Genomic DNA, 19,152 nt, shown 5'->3' with positions numbered 1-19,152 from the left:
ACACATGGCAGTCTCTTCTGCCTGCCCTTGGGAAACATGTTGTTTCCTCATTCTTGGATCACCCATGTCCCCTTCTTTTTCTGGCTCATACCTACATCGTCTTCTGGAATTGACGTAAAGCTCCTTTCCTCCGGCTACCCTTCCCTGACTCTCTTCTTTGCAGCATGTTGCACAGGAATGATTAATTACTAAATTATTTATTTACCTATTATCCCATATTAGATGCCTGTCTTCCCCGTTAGCCCCCAAAGTCCATGAGGACAAGGCCATATCTTCCTGTATCCCAGTGACTTGAATAGCACCCTGCACAGAGCAAGTGATCGGTTAGTATTTTGGGGCTTATGAGCTAAATGGCACCCCCCCCCCAAGTAGTGCGAATTCATATGTTGAAGTCTTATACCCCAGTAACTCAGAATTGACTGTTTTGGAAATAGTGCCTTTAAAGAGGTAACTAAGGTAGAATGAGGTCATATGGGTGTGATCCTATAGAACTGATGTCCTTGTGAGAAGAGGAGATTAGGACACACACACAAAAAAAACAGATGGAGGGGCAAATATTTGAGCACACAGAAAGAAGGCAGTCTTCTGTAAGCCAAGGAGAGAGGCCTCTAAAGAAAATAAATCTGTTGATATCTTGATTTCAGACTTGTAGCCTGCAGACCTATTGGAAAATAAATTTCTTTTGTTTAAGCCAACCAATCTGTGGTATTTTGTTTTGGCAGCCCCAGGAACTAATACACTGGGGAATTGACACTCTCTGTGTCAAACTGGTCTTCTTCAACTCTGATTTCCATTGTTTTCCATGTGTCAAGCTAAGGCTTCCTCTTTACTACATCCTACCTACCAGGCTCTGTCTTCTTTTCCTCTCTTCTTCACTCAAAGTAATTGATAGACTAGAATATATATGCAAATGCTTCTCATTGTCTTTACTAGTGTTATTTATTACTTCCCGCAGCCTGATTAAAATGATGTAAGCTTTCGTGCCAAGGTGCCCACTTTTTAACCTCTAAGTCTGTGCCTATCTCAAACAGTCATATAATCCTTTCGAATACTTGGCCTGAAAGCTGTTGATGAGCAAATGAGAGAACTTCTTCCAGCTGCCATGGGGTCTATAAATTCAAGTGAGCTCATTATTTTCTTTTCTGATGCATAATGTCACTCTAGAAAATTATCATTTAATCAGCAATAATGACTCTCATATTTCTGCAGCACTACTTGTTAATCTCTCTACCTAGTATAAAGAGAGAGAGAGAGTCTTTAGCAATGCAAATACAATTTCAGCTTAGAAACAGAGCTATGGAGAAGAATGTGATCTTACCCCATTCTTCTATTGTTATACGTATAGACTTTGATGTCCACAGAAGCAAACAATAATCAAACTTTATCTGATGTACTAAGTAAGATTTTCCCTGAAGGGTGGTCGAAAATAGGAAGTGATTCATCTGAATTCAATAATCATAAAATAGTCAAGTGCTTGCATCCCTTGGTCTATTTCAAGTGTTACACATTTATCAAAAGCCTGTGGCTTCACTTATTGAAAGCCCTTACCCCTCCATCCACATTGTGTGCCACCGTCTCTCTTGCTCACCCTGCTCTATCACTCTTAGTCTTTTTCTAGCCCTTGAACATCAAGCCCCTTCCAACCTCAGTGCCTTTGTACATGCTGTTACTTCTGCGTGTGACAGCTTTTCCGTGTTTTTTTTTTTCCTGATAATTTCAGCTTTTAGGGCTTGTTTTGCTGCCAACTTCTGGAGGAAGCCCTCCCTGAATTCTCCAGGACACAGTGGGTTCCATGGTAGTTCCCAAAATATGCATGGCATTTCTCTTGAATACTGCTCAAAATGACATTAAACACTAATGCTCACAACCAATAACCTATTAGCTCTTCCCTTAATATTTGGAAGGGCAAGAACGTAGGCCGTTTCTTTTAGACTGTCAATCACATACATGTATCCAGGATGGCTTATTAGTCACACCCAGTCCTCCTGTCTGGAACCTTCACTCCATCTGTGTTCCTTGGAGTACCTTGGCTCCACATCCCAACACCACCATCCACAGGATCCCTTGCTTCCTTTCGACCTTTGGTTCAGACAGCTGGCCATTTGGTTGCATCAGATTTTCTTCAGAATTTGGGGTGGATGGTAGACAGGGGAGGACTGGAGGATCGGGAGAGAACCCCCCAATCTCCCTAGAAGAGGGAGGTGCAGAAAAGCGTTTGCTTCCAGCCCAGTCAGGAAGGAACATCAGAAGGAATGTCTGAAAGAGAAAGGAATATTTTCTTAGTAACATTGGCTTCTTCTTATAGTGTAACTCCATCAAAAATAATTCGAGTGTCCTTGCTAATGTTTCTTCAATTCTCTCCTCACCAGAGTGACTTTGTAAAATACAGTTATGGGCCCAAATTTTAAAATGCTTCAGTGGCCCCCCTTGCCCTTGAGGATAATGTAGAGTCATGTCCACACTTTCAGCATGGAGGAAACAGGTTCCTCTGGGATGTGGCTTCAGTCCACCTCTCTGGCATCCCCTACTCCTGCACTCTTTTTGCCCACGCACTTTGTGCCCATGTAGCATTGACATTCTCAGAACTTTCCAGAAGGAGCTTACCGCCCCCCGCAAGTCCTATCTGTCTTATCCCCTCCTCTCCACCTGGCCAACTCTTTTTCACACTTCAGAACCGTATTTAGACACTTTTCCTCTGTGAGATCTTCACAGATCCTTATCTCATAAAGAGTAAGAAAATTTTATAGAAAATTAAAATATATCTTCATATTGTTATAAAAATTTAACATTTTCTTAGAAGAATTATTTGTCTACCTACCTGCCTGCCTGCTTCCCTCCCTACCTATCTAAAAAATTATAGAGTACGTACAATTTCTTAGCTACTAGCTCAAACACGCTATATATAATTTAATCCTCTCAACAACCCTTTTGACAGATGGGAAACTAAGGCCCCCAAACTTAAGCAACATACCCAAATTCCCACCATTTCACAGGGGCAAAATGGGAATTTAAACTGAAGTAATCTGTTTCCAGAGCCCATGCTATTTACCACCCCCCAATTTATCAATGCAGTGCTATATGTTGTATAAACAGCTATTAACTGTTTATGCATGCATCATACCACATAAGAGTAATTTATTATTTGTTTGATTGTGTTCCTTAAATGACTGCAAGAACAAAGAGTATTTCTGCTTAAATTTTTGTAGTGTTGGCACTGTCCTTAGCATAGAGTAATATTTGCTGAACTTATCTTTGGTGCAGGTAGTACAAATCTTAGAGGCTGGCTTCCTTGCCTGATCAAGTCGCTTGACTTTTGTCTTATCTTCCAGCTAAGGATTGAAATGTTAATCTTCTCAGTATAATCAAATTTAATTATTGCAGTTATGTTTCTGTGCCCAGAGGTGAAGATTGTGTGTTCTCAATAAGTCAAAGTAATAAATGAACATACTACAGTTACAAGGTAGGGCATTTGATGGTTCTAGAAAGAGAAAATGCCCCCATCTTATCATTCCAGATTCCAGGACCTCCACACTAAATGGGTGGGGAATCCACAGGGGAAAGAGCCAGCAGAGAAACTTAATGAGATCAGGAAAGTAATTCACAGGGAGTTTATTGGATATGCAATAGACCCTGCTGCTTGTACATTAAGAGTCTCTCAAATTAACTAATAAGATACTTCAGATATTCTCAAAATTGGTGAAATTTAATGATATTAAATTTAGCAAGATGTTTAGGAAGTAGTGTCCCTAAGTCTTGGGGATGGATTGGATGTTGGTGAATGAGACAAATGGCCAGATTTCTGGCTTTGACTGGTTGGAAGGAGGTGCCAATAATCAAGAAGGGACACGCCAGAGGAAGAACAAATCATATGCATTCCCCCAAACCAGGAGGGGGCCAAAATTATGGAAGAAAAATGTAATGGTTCTCCTGCTTTTTATTTTTTCTTTAACATCTTTATTGGAGTATAATTGCTTTACAATGGTGTGTTAGTTTCTGCTTGATAACAAAGTGAATCAGCTATACATATACATATATCCCCATATCTCTTCCCTCCTGTGTCTCCCTCCCACCCTCCCTATCCCGCCCCTCTAGGTGGTCAAAAAGCACTGAGCTGATCTCCTTGTGCTATGCTGCTGATTCCCACTAGCTATCTATTTCACATTTGGTGGTGTATATATGTCCATGCCACTCTCTCACTTTGTCCCAGCTTACCCTTCCCCTTCCCCATGTCCTCAAGTCCATTCTCTAGTAGGTCTGTGTCTTTATTCCTGTCCTGCCCCTAGGTTCTTCATGACCTTTTTTGTTTGTTTGTTTTTTTTTAGATTCCATATATATGTTTTAGCATATGGTATTTGTTTTTCTCTTTCTGACTTACTTCACTCTGTATGACAGATTCTAGGTCCATCCACCTTACTACAAATAACTCAATTTTGTTTCTTTTTATGGCTGAGTAATATTCCATTGTATATATGTGCCACATCTTCTTTATCCATTCATCTGTCGACGGGCACTTAGGTTGCTTCCATGTCCTGGCTATTGTAAATAGAGCTGCAATGAACATTGTGGTACATGACTCTTTTTGAATTATGGTTTTCTCAGGGTATATGCCCAGTAGTGGGATTGCTGGGTCATATGGTAGTTCTATTTTTAGTTTTTTAAGGAACCTCCATGCTGTTCTCCATAGTGGGTTCTCCTGCTTTTAATGCACGTCTCATTTGGGAATGATAGAAATCCAACTGGAACTAATTTAGGCATAAAATAGAACTGTGTTGACTTTGATAACCAAGTTTTAATAAGGGGAGATGTAGATTTGTCCTTGGGACAATTTTGAAAACGGGTACTCAAAATCATAATTTTATTTATTTATATTTATTTAACTAGTTGATTTACAATATTTTGTTAGTTTCAGGTGTACAGCTTCAGATTCTTTTCCATTTTAGGTTATTACAAGATGTTGAATATAGTTCCATATGCTACACAGTAAATCCTTGTTGTTTATCTATTTTATATATAGTGATGTGTATCTGTTACTCCCATACTCCTAATTTATCCCTCCTCCCCTTTCCTCTTTGGTAATCATTAAATTTGTTTTCCATGTCTGTGAATCTGTTTCTGTTTTGAAAATAAGTTGATTTGTATTACTCTTTTAGATTCCACAATAAGTGATATATAATATTTGTCTTTCTCTGTGTGACTTACTTCACCTAGTATAATAATCTCTAGGTCCATCCATGTTGCTGCAAATGGCATTATTTCATTCTTTTTTATGGCTGAGTAATATTCCATTGTATATAGGTACCACATCTTCTTTATCCATTCATCTGTTGATGAACATTTAGGTTGCTTCCATGTCTTGGCTATTGTGAACAGTACTGCTATGAACATTGGTGACAGTCAAGATTTTAGATATACTTTACATATAGTGGCATGCAAGGATATTAGTCGTACAGCTCTATATAACACACATGCTTATCAAGAAATAGAACATTACTGTCATCCCAGAAAATTCTTTAATATCCCTGTTTTTTTTAAACAACCATAATTTTATTTCCAACAAAAGTATCCATCAAAAATTAATAATCATGACATTTCAGGTAAGCAAAACTGAACAAGTTTATTGCTAGTAGATCTGCCCATTCTCTGGCTGAAGTGAGAGACATTAGAAAGTATAAATGCATAGGTAGAATAAAGAGGACTGGTTAAATTAAATACATAGGTAAACATTACATGGGCCTATATATAGCCACAATCTTGTGATTTTTGAGTCTTCAACTCATTTTATTTCTTACAAGATTTAAAAGACAAATGCATGTAGTAATAAGTACAAATATATGTAAATGGGAAACAAACTATAAATACATAATTAGGCACAATTACAACATAGCCGTTCACATTAGATTGTTATGAATTTAAGATGCTAATGAATAACCACTAAGAAAACAACTAAAAATCATCCAGGAAAAAGAGGAAAAAATAAAGTCATACAAATACAATTAAAAATAATAAAAGAAGGCATTGGTGGAGTATCCCTCTTTTGACAACACCTGCCTCTAAAAAACATTTTATAAGAAAAGTATTCATATTAGCTTTAATCATAGTAGCTAAAAACTCCTATTCTGATTTCAACAACCAGGTGTTTGTTTTGCTTATTCTAGAACTTCACATAAATCAGGTTCTATGGTATGCACTCTTTTATGACTGACTTCTTTCACTCAGCAGGTTTTTGAGATTCATCTACATTGTTGTGCTTATAAAAATGTGTTTTTTTGATTCTTTAGTATTATTCCATTGTATGAATATGGTACAATTTATTTATTCATTTTCTTATTGATAGAAACTTTGGTGTTTCCAGTTTTAGCAATTATAATTAAAGCTGTTACTCTTTTTTTTTGGCTGCGCCACAGGGAATCTTAGTTCTCCAACCAGGGATTGAACCTTGGCCATGGCAGTGAAAGCACTGAGTCCTAACCACTGGACCACCAGGGAATTCCCCTAAAGCTGGTTTTCTTGTAAAATATTTTTTAGGGGCTCATGCTGTCAGTCCTCTTGGATAAATACTTAGGAATTCAGTTGTAATTCCCAGTATAGATATATTTTTACTTTTTAAAAAGACTGCTGAAGAATTTTTAAAGAGGTCATATCATCTTACCAACTCCTACCAATAGTGCATGAGATTTGTGGTTTCTTGTCTACAATTAGCGATACTAGTCTCGTAAATTTAAGGTAAGCCAGGCTAAGCCCTGATGTTTGTTGGTTAGGTGTATTAAATGCATTTTCAACTTGCAATATTTTCAACCTATGATGGGTTTTTGGGGAAGTAACCCCATTGTAAGTCAAGGAAGATCTGGACATTTCAGCTTTGATAATTGTAATCCAAAAGAGTAGTGGTTTCTCTGGAAAGAACACAAAATCTGACACTACATTACCTTTCCAAACTGCCTTTCCATTTTATAAAGGCAACACAATTGAAAAATTCTAGATCTATAAAGAAAATACAGGTTCTGGATTTTCAATTAAATATTTTACAGCATGATTGTATGCACACTGTAATTGGCCATGCATTGAAGAGAGAGAGAACAGTAGAGAAACACATGGAAATGGTGTTGAGAAAGAAAGGAACTCCCAATTCTAATCACCTCGCTATTCATTGAGGCCAGTGCCTAATTTTAAATTATACTTCCTTTCTGGAAGAATTATAAGATTCCTTTAAGCATTCCAAAACAAAGAACTGAACTTCATAGTGGAAAGTAGGCCCAAGAACCTGTCTTCTCTGCTGGCTGAAATTTTAGTATTTTTCCTTTAAAATAATGTTGAAGGAAGGTGAACCTTTAAACCTACAGGTTTGCAGCTTAACACTGTAATTTATTTCTCTTGGCAACAGTTGCAATGTTCCTAGATTTATATAGAGAAGAAAAAATACAATTCCTCTCTCTGAAATGGACAAAACTCTAGAAAGAAAAAATAAATTGAGGATTTTTACCTTCACCATTAAGAGGAAAATAGACTTTAGGAATGTAACATTCTATCGTCCAATCCTCTGAGGGTTTTGGAAGGTAATTACACAAGAACATTTATATATTCACAATATTTAAAATTAAGTGTAAGGCTTAGATAGCCCAAATACTACTGAATTTAAAGAATCTTATCAACTAATAGTAATGTATGTATGGATGGAAAGGTTTAGAATTTAATGAAGTGTGAGAGAGATGACAGCAAAGTACTTATTAACTAACAGGAACTTGTGAGTTGGGAAGGGGGCCTGTTAAAATTTAATCAGCCTCATCTCTTTTGGGCTTGGTGCAAAAGCCAAAACAGGAGAATTCTAAATTTCTCTCTTCTTCAGCAAATCATTAATTTGTGGCTTTGTAATTTGTTAAAAATGAGGCTCATATTCTATTTTATATGAAATGTGGGGATGCTTATTAGTATGCAGGAAATATGCTGACAGCAATAGGAGGTAAAGGCTCCTAAATCTGAACAAACATCAGCGTAATGTTTATTGAGCTTATATAACTGAAATACGTGATGGCCTAAAATAATTGGTTGGCACTGAAAGTTTTCTTTGTGGTCTCTGAGACTTTTCCTTCTTAAATTTAGTTGTTGGCATCTGATTATTGCTCCAAAGGTTTTGGCTCCCTAAGGTTTAAGATGAGGAGAGAATGCCAGAGCTGATCAGCTTCTCGGATTTCACAGAAAACAGCCAAGGATAAACTTAGAGCAGTGATATTCCTGACTCTCCGGTTCTCTTCCCTCTTAACACAGAACTGTCTTCTCATTATATTCAAATGTATTAAGCATTTTTTATAATTACAATTTTAAGGGTTTTTTTAATTATAAAAGAAAATATACTTATTGTACAAACTTGGAAAATACATCTAAGCAAAGAGAACAACATAACTATCTTGGTCTCTTTCTTCTATTTTACCAACTGCCTCCATTTATCCCACTTGCTCTTCCCCCCACACACATACAAGAGGTTGAAAGGAAGAATGGAAGTACAAGGAATTTCACTTTTTCATTTACTATTATAAACTAAATACTTCCCCATGTCATCAAGATTTTGTTGAAGTGTCATCATCAATGGCTATTTAATATTTTACTGTAATTTACAAAACTATTTCTCTACTGTTGAATACAGTTAAATACCTCACAAGGCATATCAATCATAATTTTCTTCCTGGACTCCTGTGACTCTTCCAAATGTTGGAGTTACTCCACCTCTTCTTCTTTTTCACATTTCTCTTTCATTAATTTTATCCATTTCCATTTTTTCCTCAAGCCCCTTCTATATGCTACTGACTCCCTATATGCTCAGACCTCTCTCCTGAGTCTGAAGCCCTATATCCCTTTGTCTCTTGTATATCTTTGCCTAGCTTTCCACAAGGAACACAAAGTCAAAAAAGTTTTCGAATTTGATCCCTGTGCAATGCTCTCAATGTAACACTTTTCACCTGGTTAGCCAAATCAGAACTTTGGAAATTGTCAAAAATTCCTCTCTCTCATTGAGTTTGCACCTGTGATGAATAATCTGCCTTGGACCAGGTGCCTGCCTTGGTTTAAATGGTGCTCAATGGGGCTGGCAAGGCTATAGCAGCAGTGCACAGGGCAATTTTGCACAGAAGTGATTGTGAGCAGGGCACAGATCCTGATCGGCATGTCTAATTCAGTTCTTTAAAATATTTGTTTGGATTAAAGACAGTTAAGAATTGCCTTTTTGTACTTGAATTCAAGCTATCATCCTAAGTAAGGACCATCTGGGGAGAGTAGTGAATTCCAGGCTTTTGCCAAAGTAAGTGCAGGCAGGGTTTATAAAGGTCAAAACTTAAAACATTAGTAAAAAAAAAAAAATGCTATTAGCCACAGGGAGAAACAAAGAAAACATTTCCAGACTAGTTCTCCCATCTTACCAATAATTAGCAGCCCAAGCCCCATCTACTAACTCTTGATGGTTTCCAGTATCCCCATTCAAGTTCAAGGTCTTTGCAAGCCAGCCTCCTTTGTTACTAGCCACAATGCCTAGTATTCTGCCCAGATGCTCCTTGGTTTTGCTGATTGACAAAACTTGTCACAGTGTACATTTTCACATAGAATATTTTCCTTCCTTAGATATGATTCTAAAATGTCATGGCCACTCTTGTCCTCAGTGATAGAGACATGACAAAAGAAGGGAATAAAAAAAATATTTCTTTATATAAAGTTAAGAACAACTGTGGTAATGATGGATACATTAAATATTATATATATCATATGTATATAATTAATGTAGTATTTGTATCACTATACATATGTAGTTCACAAATATTTCTTGAATACAGTATTGACAAAGAAGACTCAGAGAGACATATTGTATTCTCTATTCTTGGGAAGTGTAGATGCAAGTGAAGACACATGTGGTTCATATGAGAAAGTGAAGTAAAAATAGTGGAGAGGGGTTGACTGTCACAGTGAAGAGTTTGGGCTTTCTTTTGTAGATAATAGGTAGCTCCTAGGAAGTTTTAGTGGTTGGAGGTGCCATGATGAAAGCTTTCTGGAAGATGAATCTGGAGTAGAATGCAGGATGGCTAAGAGTCAGGAGATGTATCAGTGCCAGTCAGACCTTCCTGACCTTTCCTCTAATTGCAGCACCTGTTTTGGGGACCAGCTCTGTGCAGGGCAAATAATAGATTGTTGTTGCCAAATCAAACTTGGGTCCATTCTCCCTTGTGCAGTAAAGCCAATCTACTGACACCAAGTTGTGGTGAAGGAAAACACAGCATTTATTGTAAAGGCGCCAGTAAAAGGAGGATGGCTGGCTTGTGCTCAAAAACCATGAACTCCCCGAAGTGTTTCAGCAAAGCGCTTAAAAAAAATTTTTTATTTTACATTGGAGTATAGTTGGTTTACAATATTGTGTTAGTTTCAGGTGTACAGCAAAGTGATTCAGTTATACATATACATATATCTATTCTTTTTCAGATTCTTTTCCCATTTAGGTTATTACAGAATATTGACTCGAGTTCCTGTGCTATACAGTAGGTCCTTATTGATTATCTATTTTATATATAGTAGTGTGTGTATGTTAATCCCAAACTCCTAATTTATTACCCCCCCACCAACCTTTCCTCTTTGGTAACCATAAGCTTGTTTTCTAAGTCTGTGAGTCTGTTTCTGTTTTGTAAATAAGTTCATTTATATCATTTTTTTTTAGATTCCACATATAAGTGATATCATATATTTGTCTTTCTCTGTCTGACTTACTTCACTTAGTATGATAATCTCCAGGTCCATCCATGTTACTGCAAATGGCATTATTTCATTCTTTTTTATGGCTGAGTAATATCCATTGTATATATGTACCACATCTTCTTTAGCCATTCATCTGTTGATGGACATTTAGGTTGCTTCCACGTCTTGGCTATTGTAAATAGTCAGCAAAGCACTTTTAAAGGCCAGGTGAGGGAGGAGGGTTGCAGGGTATGTGATCAGCTTGTGCACAATTCTCTGATTCGTTCATGGTGAGGTAACAGGGCAGTTAACATTATCAATCCTTTGGCGCCAGTAGGTCTGGGGGCTCATGATCATCAAACAGTTAATTTCCTCCATTTGGTGGAGGGTTTTATCATCTGTAAAACAACTCAGGAAATGTGCATCAGATACTATTATCTAGGAACTTCAGAGGAGCTACAGCAGAAGATATGGGGGAGGGATCTGTCCCTGGAAGGCCCCATAGGGTCCTGCTAGATTATATTGTCTGGGGTACTTACCCTATAACTCTTGCATTGCCCAGGGGCTGCTCAGCTGCAGTTACTGGCAGACCTGGCTGGCCCTTAAAACTAGGCATACGTGTGCAACCCAGAATTTGGGGAAGTCCAAAGCAGCCCATGGAGCAGCCTTTGAGTAATGTGGGACAGAAGCCCACCGACAAATGCTTTTTCTTTTCTTCTCTTAGGCAAAGGGTGCATAGAGGCATGTCATAATATTTCTCAGCTCTGTCTGATGGGATCAAGAAGTCAGTTGCCTCCCAGAGGAAAGGCAAATCTCATAACGTAGGCTTGTGTTGGCTCTCTTGGTCCCTGTCTCTCATGCTTGTCCCTTAAATAAACTACTCATGCACCAGCTTCCACTGCAGAGTAGGGTCTGGAAAAGCCTGTGCTAAGGAGGGAGGGCATATAATTGCCTTTCCCCAAAGCGGCCTTCTCAATCTAAATCAGAATACCCTTTAAAACATCACACTTTTTTCTGGAGTCATTACTGTATTACAAAAATGTATTTGTGTGACTATATATGTACAGTTCTCTCTCCCATTTGACTATAAAATTCTGGAAGCAAAGATCATATCTTTTTTATTCATTATCATATCCCTAGAACTCGATAAAAATTATTGAGTAAACGAAACAATGAATACAGTGTTCAAACTTTCCTCCAAACCCGAAACTTCTACGGACTGTCAAAAGCCACATACTCTATTTCACTTTTGTCGGGGGTGAGGGTTAGTGAGAAAGATCTAACTTTTTTTTCTTTTCAGTATTCTCTGATTTTCTCATTATGGGGTGATTGAAAAATACATTTGACATTAATTAGGATAAAACAGAATTTTATTAATCCTCTCACCAGGTTTACAATTTTCTAATCTAATTGCTTCAGCCCAATTTTGTACATTTCAAGTAAAATACTCCATCCCCAGTTCAAGGTTCCCATAACTGCAGATGATTTGCCCTGTGTCCCAAATTAAGCCAAGGGGTGGTTCTCCGACCTCCCTTCTGTTTCCAGAGGCTTCTTTGAAGATTAGCTGAGGCCAGCATAATTTTAAAAAATGGAAATGCACCACTGCGCTTTTTACATTGATATACGCAGCCCCACAAAAGGAGAAATCATCAGCCACATTTTTTTTTTTAACATCTTTATTAGAGTATAATTGCTTTACAACGGTGTGTTAGTTTCGGCTTTATAACAAAGTGAATCAGTTATACATATACATATGTTCCCATATCTCTTCCCTCTTGCATCTCCCTCCCTCCCACCCTCCCTATCCCACCCCTCTAGGTGGTCACAAAGCACCGAGCTGATCTCCCTGTGCTATGCGGCTGCTTCCCACTAGCTATTTTACATTTGGTAGTGTATATATGTCCATGCCACTCTCTCACTTTGTCACATCTTACCCTTCCCCCTCCCCATATCCTCAAGTCCATTCTCTAGTAGGTCTGTGTCTTTATTCCCGTCTTGACACCAGTTGAAGCAAATGAGGCTCAGAGAGATTAAAGGTACCGCTCAAGTTGACACAGCTGGTAAGTGGTCTCATTCCACACCCGGTGCTGTTAACTATTACATTTAAGAGCTGAATCTGCTAAATTCCAGTTTCTTCTGAGCAAACAGTGAGGTTTTTCTTGCCCTGTGCTATCGCCTTTAATCCTTCAGGGCAGCTGAGAAGTATCTTACTCAAGGCCTCAGACCTTGCATTCATTCTTTTTCTTACTGTTCCGTTAGTTAACTGAACAGGCACCCTAAGGAATGGAAATGGAACGGCTTCAGACTTCACAGTAGCCGGGCTAGCAGAGAAACTACCCCCAAGACCTCAGAGCAAGCCCAGGGTAATGCTTTTTCATATTAATTTCTCTCTCTCTCTCCTTTCTCTCCCCTTCCTCTCTCCTCTCTTCTCCTCACACCCTTTCTCTCTCCATCTGGCTGCTTGTGTGGTTCCTTTAATTTGGGTGGAAGTGAGGGTAACAAATAAGAACAACACCTTCACTTAACTCTCATTTTGCTGAAATGCATGTTTTTTAAAAATTGACCTCAGAGGATTTATAGGAGTTTTTACTATTGGGCACGGCAACAATTTAAACTGTAGCTTCTCAGCATTGAATCTAAATCTGTGGAAATAAATCATGGTGGAAAGCTCATTATTTCTTAATTACACTACGTATTAGTATCTAGCTTTCAGAATTCCCCAGTGGGTTAGGGAACATTTTGGTTTAGAGGAAACTTTCCACTTAACCATTCTGCCAGAGCGACATCAATGAGGTATCATTATCATTAGTTTAAAATAAAAATGGGACATAAAGAAAAACGTGCAGGGATGAAGAGACATGCTTTGAATACTTTGGAGATGAGCCAGAGGAGAGACATCAATTGTTTTTTAAACAATTCTCTTCTCACATATCTGGAGTAAGTCCTAAGGAACACTGATAAACTAGTGTTGATTTTATTTCAGGTAGCACTGTGGGTAGGCGAATTTGTTTTGCATCCAAAGAAAAATTAGGGTAAAGTTATAGCTGATTTGAGTTGGACTCAAAAAGTTATAATGAGATATTAAATTTTATATATTTGAATAACATTCAGTATATTATCTAAAGCCATTTGACACATGTCTTGCTATATAGAAACTTAAAATACTACAAGTTGAGATTAGGGAATAATTTAAATGAAGACTCCCTTTAGCAGCTACTTAAGTCCCTGCGTGTGGGAGCTGTAGGGCTGGATCAAGTCCTCCACCATTTTTCTAGTCATGGGGAATGTGGTCTCATCACAGCCTTTCCTTCAGTTCATTGCCCAAAGCTGTGTTACTGCAACTCCTGGTCTCAATTCAGGTCACCATGCCAACCTCTCACTCACTTTGCAAATGTTTAGGGAGCACCTGCCACCTGCCAGGCGCTGTGCTAAATGCTGGGAGTAGAGTAGTGGACAAGGCAGAAATGGTCCCTTTTCTCATAAAACTGTCAGTTTAGAGGGGATAAGAGGAGTGAGTAAACAAATTAGAGGTGAAAGAAATGTTACCAAAAAGTTGGGAGTAAAAGAAAGTAGATATAACAGGGGGAACCGGCAAACAGGACCTACATGACTCTAGGGAAATGCATGATCTACTTTTCAGAACCCTAGGAAAATGAAGCATTTATGAAATAATAACAATGCTAATGATAGGAGTAACAACAGTTAGTATTTGTTTAGTGTTTACTCTCTGCAAGACTTTAAAATGACGCTGTAAACCTTAAATGCATACTTTAAATGAAAGAAAGCAATCTAAAAATGCTACATACTGTATGCCTCCAACTATGTGACAGTCTGAAAAGGTAAAACTATGGAGACAGTAGATCAGTGGTCGCCAGGGGTTGGGGGCAGGGGATGAAGAGGTGTAGTACAGATTTTTAGGGAGTGAAACAATTCTGAATGATACTGTCATGGTGGGGGCATGTCATTCATTTGCCCAAATTCATAGAATAGATAACAAAGAGTGACCCCTAGTATAAACTATGGACTTCAGTTAGTAATCATGTATCAACATTGGCTCATCTATTGTAACAAATACAATAGATTTGTAACAAATACATCTTGTACCACAGAATACAAGAAGTTAATAAGGCAAATTGGGGGGCAGCGAGGTGGTATATTGAACTGTACTTTCTGCTCAGTTTTTTTGTAAACCTACAACTATTGGGAAAAAGGATTTTGATTAAAATAAAACAACCAAAAAATCTCTATGAGGAAGGCACTAAAATTAGCATGGTTTTTCAGGTGAGGAAACAAAGACTCAGAGACTCGCCTGCTCTTCCACGACCAGTGAGGAGCTCAGCTAGGACTGGAATCCATGTCTAAATCCCTGTTCAGGTAAGACCAGAAACACCTCGCTGTTTCCTCACTTTCATTTCTAACCTGCACTCAGCTCTCCTCTCTTCCCTTAGCTGTTAGTAGCCTCATTATTCCTCTGGGCACGTGGAATTAGAACCTCAGATGTAGTTTGTCTCCTTTGTTTCTCTCTTACAACCCTACAACTGCAATCATTCATCTAATGGATCCTCTTTCCACTGTTTTTCTTGGCCCCATAGTTCCTTTCCCCTTTTCTAGCCATCTATCACTGCTTCGGTCTACATAGTCATTAATTCTTCTCTATTTCTATTGCCTCTTAGTGATTTCACTTGCTTCTGAGCTCCTGGATTCTCTTTCCTCTCCCTTCATTTCCCCATATTAAGTCCAGACTGATTGTTCTAACAGTTATTCAGCACCATGTCAGGTTCTTGACACCCAATAAGTAGTAAATACTTCTTTGAGGATGATGATGGTGTTGATGATGATAATATGGAAGGAGATGATGTAACCAATCATTATCCTTCTTTAAGCTTAGCTGCCAAAACATCAAAGCAAAATTTCGGTGTCAATCTAAACAACTCTGGTAGACTTTATTATCTGGGTACTTGTGCTCACTTTTTTTTTTTTCTGATTTGGGAAAGAAAGATTTATGTAGCATCCCCATTCCTTTTTTTAATCTCCTTAACCCTGCTCACACCTCTGTAAGTAGTCATTTTATTAAAGTCTCTTTATTTGAGTCATCTGGGGTGAATTCTGTTTTCTGCTGCTGTGCTTACTAATAAAGAGGTATTCATGCATATTTGCCAAACTGATTTAGAACTGAAAGTCATTTCTTTTTTTTTTCATTGTTTTTTTGGATTTGTTCAATTTAGCATAAACATTTCATAATAACAGCAAAACAGGTTGAAATGCCTTTCAGTTCTTACCCTGAATTCCTACTTTACGTTTTGTTTGGAATATTCTTATTACATTTTCAAGAAAGTGTAATTTTCTTTTAAATGCATAATTATTTACAACTGTTGTATTTGTGTGATTTTATAAAAAGGTCTCTTAGCTGCTCTTCTTTTTCTAAAGAATTATGTTTCAGATGGAATAATGAAAATAAATAGGAAATAGGATTTAAATATGTAAATACTTGTTATATAGCTGTTTCTCAGGAACAGATGTGGAGGTTAAATTACACCACAAAAAGATCCAAAGCACTTGCTGAATCACTTTATTAGCCTAAAATTTTGTTTTACTTACTCTTTCCTGAAACCAGTATACTATTAGAGTGGGGCTTGGTAAACCTTTCGTATTTCAGGTATTTTCACTGGAATTATTAGAATAGGGTTTAACCTACTGCTTATTAAATGATTCAATTGTTCTTTTCTATGATTTAAGCTGGGCTAATTCAAATCCATCCACTTGCTCACATTTTCCTCTCATGGGCACATCTATAACTGTTTCATTGATTAACTTGATCATAGCTGTCACTTTAACCATTTCCAGAAAATTCATATGTGAAAATTTAAGCATGCACGCCACTCAGTGGATGATTACTTGTGGTTTATAACACTGTCCAGATAACCTTGGACAAACCCCTTGACTTTTCTGAATTTCAGTGTCCTATCTGGGGGGTGGGGCTGATGATGCCTTCCTTTATACAAAACACATTACAGAGCATGATGCAAATAAGGGGATAGCTGTTTAATTCTATATTTAGAAATATACATTTGATAGTGTTATTTAATATCTTATGGTCCCTCGAGTATCAAAATACTCTGAAAAATACCTCAGTTAGTCTCAGCTGGAAGCTCTAACCTTGGAAAAAGATTATATGGTTTATATTTGAATAAATTTGTGTCTCAATGCTCATAAAATGGCATATATATATGTATAGATATACATATATATATATATATATATATATTCATTCGGTATCATTCTTGGTATCATTTTTCCTTTCCTTTCCTTTCCTTTTTTCTATTTTTGCAAAAGGAACAGTGCCCTAAATTGAGCATTTTTCTTTCATGTCTATGGTTCTCAAGAGGAAAACTTGGGAAATATATTCCTGTTTGGTGCAACTTTGCTTTAGACATTTCATAACCATTATAGGGAACTTTCTCTTGTTGCTGTTGGATTTTGTTTTTTTTTTTTAATGCAATAGCCTTTCTTTTGAATATTTCTCTTTTTCCTGAAGAATGTTTCCTCCTGGATTTTCTCAGCTAGTACTTTGATATTTATGGTCTAAGTGTTTCAATAAATGTAAGAAAACAATGTTCACTGGTAAAGCTAAGAGGCGACATGAGGAATCTGTGCTTTTAAGTTGAATAAATCCATTTAGCTGTATTGAGATTAACCTCTTTAGCCTGGAGCCAAAATGAGAACTATAAGAAAGAAATGAGGTTAAAAAATAAAAACATTTCAGATAGACGAATGACCCTTGGAATCATGTATTATCAAGTTGTCAATTATCTGCAGCAAATTTTCAGTTCTGAACTCCTTTCATCTATCCACTCTTCATATTTTGAGATCAAAATTCTTTCTTCTTTAAAACAGATAGTATGTGATAAGAGAATAATAACAGGCACTCCACTAGTCCAGAAAGGCTAACTGCTATAACAGAAGCAACTAAACATTTCAAATGTAACACAGTACACATTTATTTCTCACTGATGTACTGATAGTTCAGTGTGGTTGGTGGAGGTGGGGCTCTTGTTCCATTCATTCATTCATTCATAGATCCAGGCTCCTTCCATCCTATGGTTCCACCTGCTTTAGGTCCTCGAGATTGTCTCTCTTTAGCTGGCTGACAGGGTAATGGATGAGGATCATGTCTTGAAGGTATTAATGAGTCAGGCCAGTAAATGACACACATCAATTCATCTCACATTCTAGTCTCATAGACATACATAACTGCAAGGCGGTGCTGAAAAATTAATTTAGTAGTTTTCCCAGGAAAAAGAAGAGAATGTGCAGCATTTATTGAAAATCTACATGTGTAAGGTACTCTTCTGAATCCATTTTATGGATCAATACAATTAATCTTCAGAACAACCCTAAGAGAGATACTTTTAATTGTCCCATTTTCCAGATGAGGAAACAAGCACAAAGAAGTATTTAAATTGGTTGAGGCATAGAACTAGTAGATGGCTGAATCAGGACATGGGATCAAGTAATCTGGCTTGAGAACTCACCTCTTAACTATTATACATTCTGCTTATATTCATAGACAGGGTTTACACAATCATGTTCCTGTTTACTAAATATAGAAAATAAATGAATATTAAAAATTTCTTTATCATACAGGCTTGAACAATGATACTACCCAAGATTGGTACAGTGTCTATATAAGGTGGGTCCAGAGAGAAATTTAGGCCTAAGCATCAGGAGGCTTTAAAATTGTCTTTCCCTTTGGCCCAGCGATTCTATTAGTTTTCTAAGGAAACTCTCAAATGAATGCAAGAAGTTTAAGTATAAAGACCTTTGTCACAATGTTGTTTAAAATAACAAAAATTTGGAAAAACCTAGCTGTCTGATATCAAGTATAGGTTAAATAAATTTTGAGATATAGATGTTGGATCTATAACCACTAAAGATGAAAATATACATGCATACTTATGATACGAAATATGCTTACTTATTATTTATATGCATATAAGTTACAAAATAATATATACATCAAGAAAATATCTTTATTTTTGAAAGTGTATATTTGCATAGAAAAATCTTGAAAAAGACATGAAACAAAATGTTAATATTGATTAACTCTAGGTGGTAGAATTATTTTATTTTTAAAAAGTTGTTTATTCTTATTTTCTAATATGTCTATAAAATGATATTTTACTTGTAAGCAATAAGGCAGAAAGTTTAAATTGAAAAGAAGACAAATTTGCTCAACAAGGAGGGTGATGGAGAGATGTACATTTATAAATTCCACAAAAACTTCAAGCCATTCCAAGGGACAGTCAATTATATTTGTTTACATACATTCAATTATAATATTTTCATCCATCTCATTACATGTAAATGCTTACTCTGTGCCCTCCACTTTGGCAGGACCCAGTGTATGGTAATAAGAAAGACACAGGCTGTGCTCTCAAAGAGCTTGTT

The 19,152-nt window shown here is 37.1% G+C and overlaps 1 protein-coding gene and 1 long non-coding RNA gene across 2 annotated transcripts in view; both read left to right on the top strand.

Moving 5' to 3' along the window:
• Positions 1-13,003, top strand: part of PRELID2 (PRELI domain containing 2) — a 598,497-nt gene extending 585,494 nt beyond the window's left edge. The window contains exon 12 of the transcript XR_009502406.1: positions 12,964-13,003. The gene's annotated coding sequence lies outside the window, so the exon portion shown is untranslated. The remainder of the gene's footprint in view (positions 1-12,963) is intronic.
• A 1,990-nt stretch (positions 13,004-14,993) lies between these two features.
• The window catches only part of LOC132362604 (uncharacterized), a 129,302-nt gene continuing 125,143 nt past the window's right edge, over positions 14,994-19,152 (top strand). The window contains exon 1 of the long non-coding RNA XR_009502405.1: positions 14,994-15,078. This is a non-coding gene — a long non-coding RNA (uncharacterized LOC132362604). The remainder of the gene's footprint in view (positions 15,079-19,152) is intronic.

This window comes from Balaenoptera ricei, chromosome 3 (genome assembly GCF_028023285.1).
Source record: "Balaenoptera ricei isolate mBalRic1 chromosome 3, mBalRic1.hap2, whole genome shotgun sequence".
Taxonomy (NCBI): Eukaryota; Metazoa; Chordata; class Mammalia; order Artiodactyla; family Balaenopteridae; genus Balaenoptera; species Balaenoptera ricei.
This window is presented reverse-complemented; position numbering and strand designations above follow the sequence as displayed.